The 16,015-nt window shown below is 42.6% G+C and overlaps 1 protein-coding gene across 1 annotated transcript in view; it reads right to left on the reverse strand.

The window, feature by feature from the left end:
* LOC139273031 (stonin-1-like) overlaps nucleotides 1–9,075 on the reverse strand; it is a 249,855-nt gene extending 240,780 nt beyond the window's left edge. The window contains exon 1 of the mRNA XM_070889313.1: nucleotides 8,589–9,075. The gene's annotated coding sequence lies outside the window, so the exon portion shown is untranslated. The remainder of the gene's footprint in view (nucleotides 1–8,588) is intronic.
* Nucleotides 9,076–16,015: the final 6,940 nt, after the last annotated feature.

The following is a 16,015-nucleotide window of genomic DNA, read 5'->3' on the forward strand; positions in this document are numbered from 1 at the left end:
TACTGATCATGTAAATGTACCACACAAAAAAAAACGCAACTGTAATCCACCCAAATGTACCAAGATGTAAATGTAAAACCCATGTGATGAACTTGAATGCAACTTGCATGTAACAGGTCATTTGAATGATCTCTGGGTGGGTGGGAGAATGGAGTAGTCATGGACTCACAACCAGAAACCACTGGGACCTCCACTGGCAACAAATCTCTCTACCAACCCACCCAAGCTAGAAGCGACCCTCCAATGGTCAACCAGGAAGAGCAAAGCCCAGGTCACCATCAATGTGCATTAAAGACTTGGGGGGGAAGTGATGTCATGTACGTAGACCATGTATACTAACTGTATAGTCATATAAGGTGTGCCACCAGAGGGCACTGCGGTGGGAGACCTGAGGGTCACCTGCATAGATGTGCAGGGCCCAGTATAAAAGGCTGCCCACCATGTTTGTGCCTCACTCTGGAGTTACAATAAATGGGACTAAGGTCACAACAGCTCAAGTACAATACTAGACCTCGTGGAGTCATTCATAAGAGTATTAAAGACATAACACCAGTGATCTCTGTAAACAATCTCTGCAGTTTACAACCAGCTACAATTACCTAGATTTGCTTATTTTGAATTTATGGAGTCAGGCCAATCTAGCAGCTGAACTTCATATGATGCTCCAGATGCTAGAATACCACCCTCTGGCAAAATCACACGAGATCTGCCAATATAGATACATGTATATTTAAAATTAATGGATGGAAAATTGTGGATTATGCTGCATGTGCAATTCTTCAATATACAACGTGAGGCTCTGTGTGGGAGCACACAAGCAGAAAATATATCCTCTAATTGTACCTTGAATAACCTCAATACTTTTGCTTAATTTATCTTATTTGGTCAATTATTTCAAGCATATCATCATTCTTCGAGTAAAGATGTTTTCCTGATATCTAAATGTACTTCAAACTAATTTGCATTTATGTCCTCTGGTTCTACTGTTTTTGGTGTATTTTAAAGTAACAATCTGATTTTACCCTGACGACATGATTTCATGCTTCAAAGAAGTCCCCACTTAACTGTCTCCTCTCCAGACATTGGGTCCAAGTTTCGGGTGGAGTTGCTCCTATTATTTTGGAGCAACTAGTTTAGTTTGGAGTATGTTAGGAATTGCAATTCTCGGCACTTACTTTGCTCCAGTTCTAGTGAGTTAGTTTAGGTTGGTTTTAGTTCAGGTATTTATTTTTCCAAAAGGGGGTGTGTCCAGCCACTCAGGCCTGTTTTGCAAGTTTCGGCACCGAAAACTTACTCCAAACTAACTTAGAATGGAGTAAGTGCCCACGTTTGTAAGTTCTGAACAACCTTACCTGAGTTAAGCTCAGTGCAGGCACAGCTGGAGGCAGGGGCTGGGAATTAAACACAAAAAGGACTGAAGCATTAAACACATCACTTAAAATGGCCTAAAACCTCTTTCGATTATATTTTGCCTTATATCTGCTGAATGATGATAGTTGCTTCTCTTTTTATAAATAAACAAGTGCAGGCTCCCGACTGAGGCAGGCACAGCAACACCTAATTATGGCCAATTTGACCCTTTGGAAATCATCATACCCCATTAGTCCAACCTATTACTTGAATGACTCACCCCATTTGTAAAACTAACTGTTTGGCATTGTGCCTCTGTCAGGGACTGACTGTCAGAGTAACTAACGTGTTGCAAGCCACCCTCACCCACCATTGTCTCCCACACCCCCAGCAGCACTCTTCCCCCATCTCCCAACCCTTTGCTCCGTGTGTCCCTCCTCACTCCTGCACTCCCAACAGCACGCTTCCCCTCCCACCCGCCAGCTTCCAACTCAATCCCTCGCAGCCAGCAGTAAGACCGATCTGTGTGTCTCAGATACAGTCGGGCAATTAGTCGCGGTCCACGGACACCCATCCCACTGCAGCAGGAGAGATCTCCGAGCCACGACACGCCACACCAGCACGCCCCTCAATCATGGCTAGGTGCGGGAGGCAGGCATGACTGAAGGGGTGAGGGATGTTTATCTTTTGCAGGTGTTCCTAAATGTTGTGTTTGGTATGATAATGGACCATGAATCAGTTGTAATGTTAAGTAACAAACTTTATTGAAATGTTTACAATGTACTTTGCTTTAGTGCAATAATAATAAAAACATTCATGTCATGATTCAGTTTCAATGTACAATATATTTCATTGTAAAGATTTCAATGTACTTTACTTAACTGCAATAAAATCATTCTTGTATCAAATTTGATATGACTCTTTCAGATCACTTAACCCCAAAAACGTAGAATTTTAAAGTTAGAAAACTTATAAACAATTTCAATTTGTGAACAAAATCACTGAAAAACCTTAAGATAACCCTTCACTACACCTCAATGGACACATTACTATCCCCTGCTTTGCTGCTAATTATGTTAGCAACAGACCTTGTTTACGTCCAGTTTCAATCCACAAGCAATTGTCAACTCATAAATGTCAAAGGTAGGAAATAGGTAATAACCTTAATGTCCTGGGTGAAAACCACAACAATTACAGTAGAATTCTGACAAACAGTCATTGACCTGAAATGTTAACTCTGTTCATCTCTCCACAGATGCTGCCTGACCTGCTGAGTATTTCCAGAATTTTATGTTTATATTTCAGATTTCCAGCATCTGCACTGTTTTGCATTTGTATTAGCTTGGAGCATGTCTAATCCCTGTCACTGCTGTTGGTGTGATCACTCTATTTTTAGACTGATCATGACACACATTTTTTCTTTATTTTCCATTTTCTTCCCTCAGTCTTAGTTAAGAAAAGCTGTCAGACTGATCATATGCAGAATACACCGCGCTCCATGGAGTAGCATTGTAAACAGAAACAAGCTGAAAACAAATTATTCAAAACACAACAAAAAATGTAAAAATGGGAACGGACAGGTTCAGTGAGCTAGTACAATGTCCTTTCACCTTTGGGATCTAAATACAAAATCAGCCCAGATGGATGGGATGACTACTTCTCCTGATAAATGAGTTTGGATAGCCTTAGTCAAGTAGCTCATGGTCCTGGGGGTGAGCCCACAACACAAAACTGGGATGACTGGTGTGAGACGAGGAAATATGTTATTCTGATACAGTAACTGCTGCTCTTCTCTGGCTGTATTTAAGGCACACTTTTGGGAGAGAGCATTGGGAAATTTTAGGGTCAATTTTATAAATGTGCACTACTGGCAAAAAAACCTCGCCTGCCAGCCACGTTAAGTAATTGGCTGCAGCACTGCCAATAATTTTCCATCCATTGAAATTACAATAAATGTACAAGAATGTGTGAGTAGTGTGTCTGTAATTTCCCAATATGGTGGGTGAGGTACCCCACCAGTAACATCCATTCATAAATTCAGCCCTTTTACTTTGGACCTAGCCCATGCTATACTTGGCATGATGATCTATGAGTACTTAATGCTGATATTGGGTGAAAAAATGTGATTTACCAACATTGATATTCCTCAATTCAAGAAGTACCACAGCAAAGATCACCTGAGACTTACCCAAGAAAAAGCCCTTTCTGCTAAAGCTACCCTTTACCATAAATGTACAGTAAGGAGAGTTTTAATTTTGTTGCTTGAAAAAAACCCAGTAAACTGCCTGTTCTTGCCTTTACAAATAACACATTGGTAATGTAATAACACATTATCTCAACATTCTCAAACTAGTACAGTCTAGCCAGTCTGAGTGTTATGCTTCCAAACCCTTAATCCGCCTTATTACTGTAAAAATATAAAGAACACTTGTAATACTGAGCCACACAGACCAGGTAGTCCTAGCGGAGGATTTTGGACTTTTACAGAAAACTCAAAGGATGGATTGTTCAAAGAGCAGAATTTAGTTAAAGGTATTAACAACAAAGGATAAAACACAGAACTGTCACTGTTTAGAAGGCATGTTGTGAAGGTTGACCAAGTTCGAAAGGTATTTCAGACGGTTTAGTAGGCTAGCTGAGACCATGGGCTAGAATTTCCTAACAACCCACCAGTGCCCAATTGCCGCCCAAAAGACCGCTAAGATTCCCAAGATTATTGCCAGCGAAAACTTCCCCTCAAAAAATAAAAATACCCGTCCAGTGAAAAAAATGGGCGTTGCACCCCGATTCTCGGCGAAAAAGTGGAATTTAGGGTCAAATGTGAAAGTTCCTAAAGAAAATGGGCGATTAAGTAAAAAAAATCACTAAAAATTTACCTCGAGGCTGCAGGTTGGGCCTAAGAACAGAAAAACGCAAAATATTTTTTTCAAAAAACAGAACATAAAAAATCATTAAAACAGTCTCCACACCCTAACAACCTAAATCACCACAACAGAATTTTAAAATAATGAGTAAAAAAAACAATTACTAACCTTTTTCTAAAACAGCTACTCATCTACCGCCCAGCTCCACTGATTCTCGTGATTTTCATACTTACCCACGGGTCAGCGCTGAGCCAAATTTCGCGCCAGGGCGATCTGAGGACGGTGCACGCCGACGGTCCACTTCCCAGCGGTATCCTGAAACTGTCGGCGTAACTCAGGTGGGGAATTTCTCGCTCACCTGGTTATCACCCACAATGACCAATACCACCCAGAAACCAGGCGGTAAGCCAATGGAAATTCTAGCCCAAGGTACTTCCATGGAGATATGGGGCGAATTTAAAGATAAGTCGGCTGCTGAGCTTGGCCTTGAAAGTCTGTGAGAATCTGACATAAACATCAGATGCCGTTTCTGTAGAATCAGCGTGTTTAAACCATGGGAAAGAGAGAGAGAAAGAACAACTTGTATTTGCACCAGCCAGAAGGGTATAAAAGCTGCCATCTCTAGACAGTCGGGGACACAAACCTAGAAAAACCACCAAGGATGTCAACAGAGAATTAACCTCTCAGTCTGCCGAAGCAGAAGACTTTGGCCATTCTGAGCTTTGAGTTGTACTTCTAACTAAGGTTGTAAGCATGGAGGCTTAAAAGAAAACCCTACACCATGTTTGTTTATTGAGCTGTGTGTGTTAGTATATCACAGCCAGGGAGGTAATTGGAGTGCTACAATAAGAAAGAAAGACTTGCATTTATATAGCGCCTTCCATGACCACTGGGCATCCCAAAGTGCTTTACAGCCAATAAAGTATTTTTGAAGTGTTGTTATTGTTGTAATGTGGGCAATGTGGCAGCCAATTTGCACACAGCAACTCACTCAAACAGCAATGTGATAATGACCAGATAATCTGTTTTTGTTATGTTGATTAAGGGATAAATATTGGCCAGGACATCAGGCATAACTCCCCTGCTCTTCTTCGAAATAGTGCCATGGGATCTTTTATGTCCACCTGAGAGAGCACATGGGATGATCCAAATTCAGTTTAACATCTCATCCAAAAAATTGCATCTCCGACAGTGCAGCACTTCCTCAGTACTGCACTGGAGTGTTAGCCTAGATTTTTGTGTTCAAGTCTCTGAAGTGGGACTTGAACCCACAACCTTCTAACTCAGAGGCGAGAGTGCTGCCCACTGAGCCACAGCTTACAATAAGTATCCCACTGTGAGGGAAGGAAAGAATCAGACAGGGTTCCTGCTTCTGATCACTATCCACTGACTTGCCATGGAAAATATTTGTCTGGATGTTGAATGAGGATAGCATCGAGCTTGGCCTGCCAGCACATACTATCTAGGCTCATTCATGAAAAGTGACAACTTTGAAGGCGGCCAGCACATGGAACAAAAGCGCAGCAATAGTCAATGTCTTCAGGAGAGCAGGAGGGAGCAAACCGTCCTTCTGGTGCAATGGTGCATTTTATACATTCTCCTCTATACTCTTGAGCCGTGTATTAGAAATGGGGGACAGACGCTGAGAAACAGCGAATCACACAAAATGCTTCAGGAAAATCTTACCCAACTGCTTATGTGCGCAGTGCTTATAGAATCATAGAAATTTATAGCACAGAAGGAGACCATTCAACAAGTCATGCCTGTGCTGGCTCTTTGAAAGAGCAGTAGTGCTTAGTCCCACATCCCTGCTTTTTGTCCTTAAACCTGTAGATTCCTCATCCTCAAGTGCCTGCCCAACTCCCTTTTAAATGCTGTGAGTGGTTAATTTCCCATCATTCACCACTATGCATATGCATTTAAAATATTTATTTTTTGTTAAATACATAAAAATCACACTTGCTTGTTGAAAACATTTTTAGAAGAGCCTTATACTGTTTAGTCTCAAGGTGAAGAGAAATAAGTCTGGAGACTGAGCACAATAGGAAGCCAGGTATAAGCTCTGAACGAAACATCAGGAATAGGTGCAAACCAAAGAGAAGCAGGGAGTGGGGAAGGAGAAACAGAGGAATGAGAGAGGCAGATAAAAAGGCAAACACAAACAGCCAAAAGCACTAAGTAGGCATAAGAGCGACAGCAACAAGAGAGGCAGAATGACATATAGGCATACAAAACATTGATGAGATAGCAATGAGAAAAACAGACAGATGAAGAGCACAGAGAGAAAGAGACAGAGTAATGGGAGTAATTGCAGCAAGAAAGTGAGCAAGAAAACAAGTATTGAGTTGTTGGTTTGAACCTTTTCATTATAATGTTATGATTATATTTTGATTTCTGTAAGGAGGGGTTTATATAACTGGGGAGTGGTTGTATATACCCACAGCTAGTCTAGCAGCTGCACATGCTACTTTTGATCCCAGCAGCTGTAAATAACTGCCCGAGACACCAAAATGGGTACAATAAAACCAATTATAGACCAAAAAGATTTATTGTCTGTACTAAGGAAATCGCTTCTAATCAGTAAATAAATGTTAACCAGCAACAGGTTCAAAACTGCTTCCAAATATATGTCTCAGGTGAACATGAAGTTTGGAAGTCTGCCATTCGCCCCTTTCCTTCTGTTTTGGGGTGTGGGGGTTCAATGGTTGCAAACTCTCTTCCAGTACCTTGCACACATTCTTCAGGGCTGACCCTACACCGTGCATGTCACCAGGCTATTTGTATTGTGAAAGGCGTCACAACCAAACCTGACCCTGTCCTCACCCAAAATCCATACAACATGCATTTTCCAGCAAGGATTACTGTACTGTATAATGACTGATTCCCCTCCCTAACTCAGGGGTCATTGAAGCAAATTGCAATGCAATAATCTCTGCTTCGACTAAAATCAGCTAACTCATCACAGACCAAGGACATTTTACAAGTGTCTAGTGTTTAGCATCAACATTCTTACCTACTTTAAACTTATAATTATAACTTCTGTCTCTGCTGTAACTGTCGGCTCCAGCAGCAGTGCAGACAGATATGTTTAAAATAATTACAGCTTGAAACCCAGACATAACACTCAAATTATGGGGCCATCCTTGACTTTCGCTCCATTATCACGCTGGCAAGAATGTTTGTATTCTTCCCTCTATCAGAACAACACTGGGGTTAGTGTTCCCAGGACTCTGTCACTATCAGTATCAAGCGGGCCTGCGTAGTGAAAACCTCATTGTTATTTAATTACAGTCGTGTGATATCAGGTTCAAGAATGGGACAGGAAATACCAACTTTTGTACAACAGCAACAAGCTGTAGTTCTCTGAGATAGTTACCCCTCCCCCTTTACTGGAAATCCATATCGTGCCTTGGCGCAAAAGGAGAGACCAAAAATGTGCCCACGAGAACTGAAATTTGCAAATTAAGCTTTATTGCAGAAAAATGCTCGGAAGAAACAATTTTCAGACTGTTAACTCGTGTTATGCTATTAAATACGTAATTAGCCATGGAATATTTTTCTTGGAAGTTACACTATACACAAAAGGCGCTAAGGCTGCTTTGAAAAAATCATTTGACGAAGACTAAAATTCTGTAAATGTGCTGTGAAGTTAAGAAGAGCATGATGATAATAACACCACCACCTGACTGTCATCCATTCCTTATATACAAACACAGAATGCTGGATGTCTGCTCCTGGCGGCTCAGCCGGCTAAAAACAGAGTGTAACTGAGCTCTGCACACCAGAATAGTCCCGGGTTTGATCCAGGTCTGTAATGAACTGAGCCAGAAACAAAATAATTACAATTGGGCTCAACGGTCCGGGACAAGGGAGGATAAAAAGTAAGCAGGGTGACGGTTTCTGATCTTTAGAAAGAAATTCAGGATGGAAAGTGTGCACGAGGACAAGACGGAGCTTGGCTGCGATGCCTTTCACAGTTGAATAACCTGCTAACATCCAGTGTCTATGCCCACATAGGATGAATAGGTACTTGAGTGATGTTCCGAGGGGCTGCCGATAAAACCTCTTGACGAAAGGAGAGGAAATAGTTTTTTTTTAAATGCTGGAAATACACTGGAAATAGGATGAAGGATCCTCCCTGAAATGTTGTTCTGTGTATTTTTGAACAATTCTAGTTTTTATTCCAGGTTTTCAGCATTTCTAATTGTTCTTTTTATCTGTACTTATCCCTCTTATGAACATAAACTCTGTTCAGTTAGCAAGTATAACGTGACTGGTCCTGAACAAGTTCTTAAACTCCGTCGAGATTTTTTAAAATATAAAAATATAAAAACAATTAAAAAAAAACATATGCCACATATCAGCAGTACTCACAGTCAGACGTCAGTCATCCAATTTTTACTTGGCAGCAGAAGTTTCTCCGCAGCAGCTAAAAGCGGATTTTTATGTTATTGGGTTTTTTTGTTTAAATCATCCAGAGGTTTCTAAAGTGTTGTTACTTCTTCCAGTTTCTGTTCCTCAATGAAAAGCTGCGGATTACACACAGAGAGAAAAAACTCTGGACCTTCTCAAAATGGCACAGAGCAGCTCCATACTCCAGCGTGAAGCTGAACTGCAGTGAAGGTCATTCCTTTGCTCCGGGCTATAGAGACTGAGGCAGCGCACACATTACATTTCCTCCCAACATTTGCGACGAAATGTCTGCAGAGAACATATATTTAAAACATATTTAATGGCAGGAGTATTCATCTCCCTGAAGGCAGAATTTAAAACATTTAATTAACTCAAATCTGTCCTGTCTTCCTGTTCGCTCCAGTTGGGAATGTTTTCAGTGACTTTTAACATGTAGTATAAATATATATACACACTATGTGCTCAATCAACACGATCTTACTGTTACAGCTCTTCATGATGACCGTCCCGCAACTTTCCGAGAGACAGTGACTGGCAGCCCACGGGCTACAATTAATTATATCAGAGGGAGAGAGACAGCAAAAAGCTTAGCAAAAAATAAATAAACGTTTGCTGACAGGGTTTGCTTCTATCAGAAATCTGAGGATTGTGTGCTGGTTTTTTAAAAAACACAGTGCTGGATTGTGGGAAGCGTGCAACGAAGGAAGTGAGCAGACTCCAAGAAAAAAAATCAAGCAATGTTAAGTCCCCAGAGACATGCAGAGCAATAAAAGCTGTATGCAAGAGCCTCGCCTGGAGCCAGCACAGTTCTTCTGAAGCAGGATGAGCATCAGAACAAAGCCTTCCCTAAGACTGGCTGATACAGTCACTGGAGCAGTCAGTGAGACTAATGAGCTATTGATGTGTCAAAGTGAATTTCATATGTGCCCCCTCCAAACCAAGAGTTAAAATCTGACTCCAAATAAAAGAATTCGCAAAAGCTTTACTCAATAGAATAATTTATCTCCCTCGGTCTCCTACCATCTACAGGTATTTTAAAATCCAGCACTGGTGCCACCTAATTCACTACTGCCTGATTCACCTTAATTCTCTCCACCTCTTTTCAACATTGGTGATGTCATGTACTATGGTCAGCCCTTGAACTAGACTTCTATATATGCAAAAAAAGTCACATGGTAACTACCACTAACCAACTGTTCAAAGGGCACAGGAATAAAATAAACCAAAGTGAAGATTCCTTTATTTGATACTAAAAGAGATAAGAAGCATTGCTATAGACCTGTGTGCACCGTGTTTAACCATAGAATTGTACAGCACAGAAGGAGGCCATTTGGCCCATCGTGTCTGTGGTGGCTCTTTGAAAGAACTACCAATTAATCCCACTACCCCGCTCGGTCCCCATAGCCCTATATATTTTTCCTTTTTAAGCATATATCCAATTCCCAGGACAACTAGAGATGGGCAATAAATGCGACTTTGCTAACAACATCCACAGATATTTTTTTAAACCTTTCTGTCCTTATAAAGCCCACTTTATTAAGCTGATGACCTTCTATTGAGGGATTGCGCTGGTGATCTTCTAATGGTTAAATGTAGCAAAGTTTTAAAAATCTTAACCTCTTTTTTTTTTTACAGATGATGTATAATTAATACATTTGTTTTTTTATATTAACCATTCACCTTTTCAAGCTCTAATTGCATTATCAAATGATCATTACAGATAAAGAAAAATAATAAATGATAATTGTCCACTTTTAAGCAGAGAAATGATTTTCATACATTTAGCACAAATGTATAGATCTATGAGGTCTGTAGATCTATTTTTGATATTAATTTAGTTAATGGATATCAGTCACAAAGTTACCTAATTCTATGCTCCTGGTCTGTCTCTGTGGAAAGCTTCTCTCAACTCACACTGCAACTCTGAGCCAACCTCTCTGCCCCAGCCCTGTAGCCAGTCTCCCCACTCACTCCCAGCTCAGCTGGGTCCAGCACCCCACTTCCTGCCAGACCAAACCCAGGCTCCCTTACAGCCCCAACTTGAGGCTTCAGCAGTGTGTCAAGCCAATCACAGTACACAGCTTGAAGCAGCCCTCAGCTGCCACCTGACAGACATATGAGACAGGATTTCTTCATTTCTGAGCTGGTGGTTTTACTTTATCAACAGGACAGGCAGTCAGTGACCGACTGAGGTGAGAGAATGGGTATTACAGGGAAGTGGCAAAATGCCACACTGATGAACCAAGAGTGCTTTTCTGAAGTTGTGACTGAGGTACATTGCTGGGCAATGATGAGAGAACTTTTCTCTGCATCTAACTTGTGCTATGCCTAATGTCACTTCCCCACTGTTTTGTTAATAAAAACTTAATAGTCACATTCGGACCATTGAAAGGATGACTCATGGATATTTTATCAATGTTTTCTTCTAAACCCATCAGACATCAGGACTTGATTCTAATCCGAGCTGGACAGCTGGGATTTGCCTGAATACTGTTTCCTGTTAAATTTATCTGGCTCTTTTCAAACATGTGGCTGCCGGCTCTAGGTTATAATTTAAAAATAATCTTTCTGGAAATAAGATCCAATTGCCTCAATAACAGCAGTTAAAAGTATCTGATTGGAGTGTTACCAAAAACCTGAGGCTGAATTTCTGGAAAAAATAACATTGAATAATAAAATATTTCAGGAATTTTGTTTTCTGTGGCTTAGTCATTTCCTGCCAGTTCCACGTGATCTGCCAATTTGCTGGTTTCAGCTGTTTCCTATGGAGAAGGTTGGTAAATTATCTCAGTTATTTTTGCCTCTAATTTCTCTCCATCTCTCCTGAAGCCATCTACTCCGACTGAGCTTGGGTTCCATATGCACCTGTTGTTCCCTGGTAACTCACTGAAGTGGCAACTCGAGATGTGTTCGACGAGACAGCAAGTACCAGCAGACTATATGACCATGGGGGTTATCATAACTGGGCCCAAAACTGTCCTCACTCAAAGCCCACAGATGCAGACTTTTGAGCAAGAATGAGCTGTTAGTGATCAGGAATGTTTGTTTTTCCTTCCCCCATAACCTGATAGCACCGACACCAATCATAATGCTCCCATCGCTATTCAGTTCAGGTCAGCTGGCTTAGCATTGACAAGGAATTAAACGTAGGACCTTCCTGATCTGTATGGCACACTATCCTGTGAAATGGTGCATCAGGAGAACTTGGGTACATTTCTGCTGACTTTGGAATCTGTTATGTTCAGAATAACTCCACAAGACTGTATGCTGTAAGCTCAAACTGGTGTGACCTTAGTCTTTTTAATCAAACTCCAGTGTGCCGAAGCACCTTGGCAGACAACCTTTTATACTTGCTTGCACGAGGTGAGCAGGTGACCCTTGGGTCTCCAACAGGTGCACCCCCCGGTGGCAAGTCTTACACTATTATAAAGTTTACATACATAACATCACTCCCCCCTCCACCCCCCTCAAAGTCTTAGATACAAGTTATTTACAAGTTGAGGCGATGAGGGGCTCTTCATTCCCGGGTTGATCGCCTGAGTTGAAGTCCTGGCATGGGTGAGTTGGTCGGATCATTGCTGCACTGCTGCGCGTTTGGTCTGATCGGACTGTCGGGCATGGTGGGTTCATCCTCGTGATTGACAGTGAGGTCGATTGCTGGTTGGGTGTGTGTTGGTGGATCAATGATAGTAATGTCCTCTTCAAACTGTTCTTGGTTGTCAGTGAATTGCAGTTTGGTCTGATCCAAATGCTTTCTGCACGTTTGTTCATTCAGAAGTTTGACAACAAACACTCTATTCCCCTCCTTGGCTAATACAGTTCCAGCAACCCATTTGGGACCATGACCGTAATAAAGAACAAATACAGGGTCATTAACCTCAATGTCATACGATACAGCCGCGCAATCATGGTACACGTTATGCCGGTGACGCTGGATTTCTACATGATCATTGAGATCCGGGTGGACTAAGGAGAGCCTGGTTTTGAGTGCTCTCTTCATTAACAATTCTGCTGGGGGAATCCCGGTAAGTGTGCGTGGTCGTGTCCAGTAGCTGAGCAGAACGCAGGATAACCGGGTGTGCAGGGAACCGTCCATCACGCGTTTCAAGCTCTGCTTGATCGTTTGGACTGCCCGTTCCGCTTGACCGTTGGATGCGGGCTTAAACAGGGCAGACCTGACATGTTTGATGCCATTGCAGGTCATGAACTCGTTGAATTCCGAGCTGGTGAAACGTGGTCCATTGTCACTAACAAGGACATTGGGCAAATCATGGGTGGTGAACATGGTCTGGAGGCTTTCAATGGTGGCAGTGGACGTACATGATGACGTTATTACACATTCAATCCATTTAGAGTAAGCGTCCACCGCGACTAGGAACATCTTTCCTAGAAAGGGGCCAGCAAAATCTACGTGGACCCTGGAGAAAAAGGTTAGTAAAGACAAACGTAGGTCCCCTGCAGTCAGAATCAGGGGAAGTCATAACGGGGAACAAAGAAATGGCGGACCAATTGAACAAGTACTTTGGTTCGGTATTCACGAAGGAGGACACGAACAACCTTCCGGTTATAAAAGGGGTCGGGGGGTCTAGTAAGGAGGAGGAACTGAGGGAAATCCTTATTAGCCGGGAAATTGTGTTGGGGAAATTGATGGGATTGAAGGCCGATAAATCCCCAGGGCCTGATGGACTGCATCCCAGAGTACTTAAGGAGGTGGCCTTGGAAATAGTGGATGCGTTGACAGTCATTTTCCAACATTCCATTGACTCTGGATCAGTTCCTATGGAGTGGAGGGTAGCCAATGTAACCCCACTTTTTAAAAAAGGAGGGAGAGAGAAAACAGGGAATTATAGACCGGTCAGCCTGACATCGGTAGTGGGTAAAATGATGGAATCAATTATTAAGGATGTCATAGCAGTGCATTTGGAAAGAGGTGACATGATAGGTCCAAGTCAGCATGGATTTGTGAAAGGGAAATCATGCTTGACAAATCTTCTGGAATTTTTTGAGGATGTTTCCAGTAGAGTGGATAAGGGAGAACCAGTTGATGTGGTATATTTGGACTTTCAGAAGGCGTTCGACAAGGTCCCACACAAGAGATTGATGTGCAAAGTTAGAGCACATGGGATTGGGGGTAGTGTACTGACATGGATTGAGAACTGGTTGTCAGACAGGAAGCAAAGAATAGGAGTAAATGGGTACTTTTCAGAATGGCAGGCAGTGACTAGTGGGGTACCGCAAGGTTCTGTGCTGGGGCCCCAGCTGTTTACACTGTACATTAATGATTTAGATGAGGGGATTAAATGTACTATCTCCAAATTTGCGGATGACACTAAGTTGGGTGGCAGTGTGAGCTGCGAGGAGGATGCTGTGAGGCTGCAGAGCGACTTGGATAGGTTAGGTGAGTGGGCAAATGCATGGCAGATGAAGTATAATGTGGATAAATGTGAGGTTATCCACTTTGGTGGTAAAAACAGAGAGACAGACTATTATCTGAATGGTGACAGATTAGGAAAAGGGGAGGTGCAAAGAGACCTGGGTGTCATGGTACATCAGTCATTGAAGGTTGGCATGCCGGTGCAGCAGGTGGTTAAGAAAGCAAATGGCATGTTGGCCTTCATAGCAAGGGGATTTGAGTACAGGGGCAGGGAGGTGTTGCTACAGTTGTACAGGGCATTGGTGAGGCCACACCTGGAGTATTGTGTACAGTTTTGGTCTCCTAACCTGAGGAAGGACATTTTTGCTATTGAGGGAGTGCAGCGAAGGTTCACCAGACTGATTCCCGGGATGGCGGGACTGACCTATCAAGAAAGACTGGATCAACTGGGCTTGTATTCACTGGAGTTCAGAAGAATGAGAGGGGACCTCATAGAAACATTTAAAATTCTGACGGGGTTAGACAGGTTAGATGCAGGAAGAATGTTCCCAATGTTGGGGAAGTCCAGAACCAGAGGTCACAGTCTAAGGATAAGGGGTAAGCCATTTAGGACTGAGATGCGGAGGAACTTCTTCACCCAGAGAGTGGTGAACCTGTGGAATTCTCTACCACAGAAAGTTGTTGAGGCCAATTCACTAAATATATTCAAAAAGGAGTTAGATGAGGTCCTTACTACTAGGGGGATCAAGGGGTATGGCGAGAAAGCAGGAATGGGGTACTGAAGTTGAATGTTCAGCTATGAACTCATTGAATGGCGGTGCAGGCTAGAAGGGCCGAATGGCCTACTCCTGCACCTATTTTCTATGTTTCTATGATCACAGACTCAACTGTGAGCAAGTGTTACATTGGTATACGCATGACTCCAATTCCAAGTCAATGCCGGGCCACCAAACATGCGACCTGGCAATAGCCTTCATCATGCCTATGCCTAGGTGGGTACAGTGTAGGTTGCGTATAAATGGTTCCCTGTCTTGTTTTGGCAAAACCACGTGATTCCCCCATATGAGACAATCCGATTGGATGGACAGTTCATTCTTGCGTCGGTAAAACGGCTTAATTTCATCTTGCATTTCCCTGGGAACAGCCGACCAGCTCCCATTAAGGACCCAGTTTCTTTACTAGTGATAGCACATGGTCCTGGCTAGTCTAGGTCCTGATCTGGTGAGGTGTGATGGGTGACCCCTTGCTCTCAAAAACATCCATTACAAGAAGCAAGTCTGCGGGTTGCGCCATTTCCACCCCAATGGTGGGCAATGGCAGCCGACTGAGGGCATCAGCACAGTTCTCAGTGCCTGATCTGTGACGGATTATAGTCATATGCAGATAATGTTAGTGCCCATCTTTGGATGCGGGATGAAGCATTGGTGTTAATACCTTTGCTTTCTGAAAACAGCAAAATGAACGGTTTGTGGTCGGTTTCGAGCTCGAACCGGAGTCCAAATAGGTATTGATGCATTTTCTTAACCTCGTATACGCATGCTAATGCTTCTTTCTGAACTATACTGTAGGCTCTTTCAGACGCATATGCAACCGGTTGCAGTTTGCCTGACACATTAGCTTGCTGTAACACACAACCGACCCCATACGAAGATGCATCACAAGCTAGTACTAAACGTTTACACGGGTCATACAACTTGTTAGAACATAGCAGGTTTCTGGCCTTATCGAAGACTGTCTCTTGAGATTTACCCCAAACCCAGTCATCACCCTTACGTAGCAATAAATGCAAAGGGTCCAGCAAAATGCTCAACCTGGGTAGAAAGTTACCAAAATAGTTGAGAAGTGCCAGGAATGAACGCAGCTCCGTCACATTCTGTGGTCTGGGTGCCCTCTTGATGGCCTCCATCTTAGAGTCCATGTGTCTGATGCTGTCTGCTGCAATCTTTCTCCCCAAAAATTCGACCTCTGCCACCAGGAAAACACACTTGGAGCATTTCAGCCCGAGTCCCACTCT

This window comes from Pristiophorus japonicus, chromosome 9, assembly GCF_044704955.1.
Source record: "Pristiophorus japonicus isolate sPriJap1 chromosome 9, sPriJap1.hap1, whole genome shotgun sequence".
In the NCBI taxonomy this organism is placed as follows: domain Eukaryota; kingdom Metazoa; phylum Chordata; class Chondrichthyes; family Pristiophoridae; genus Pristiophorus; species Pristiophorus japonicus.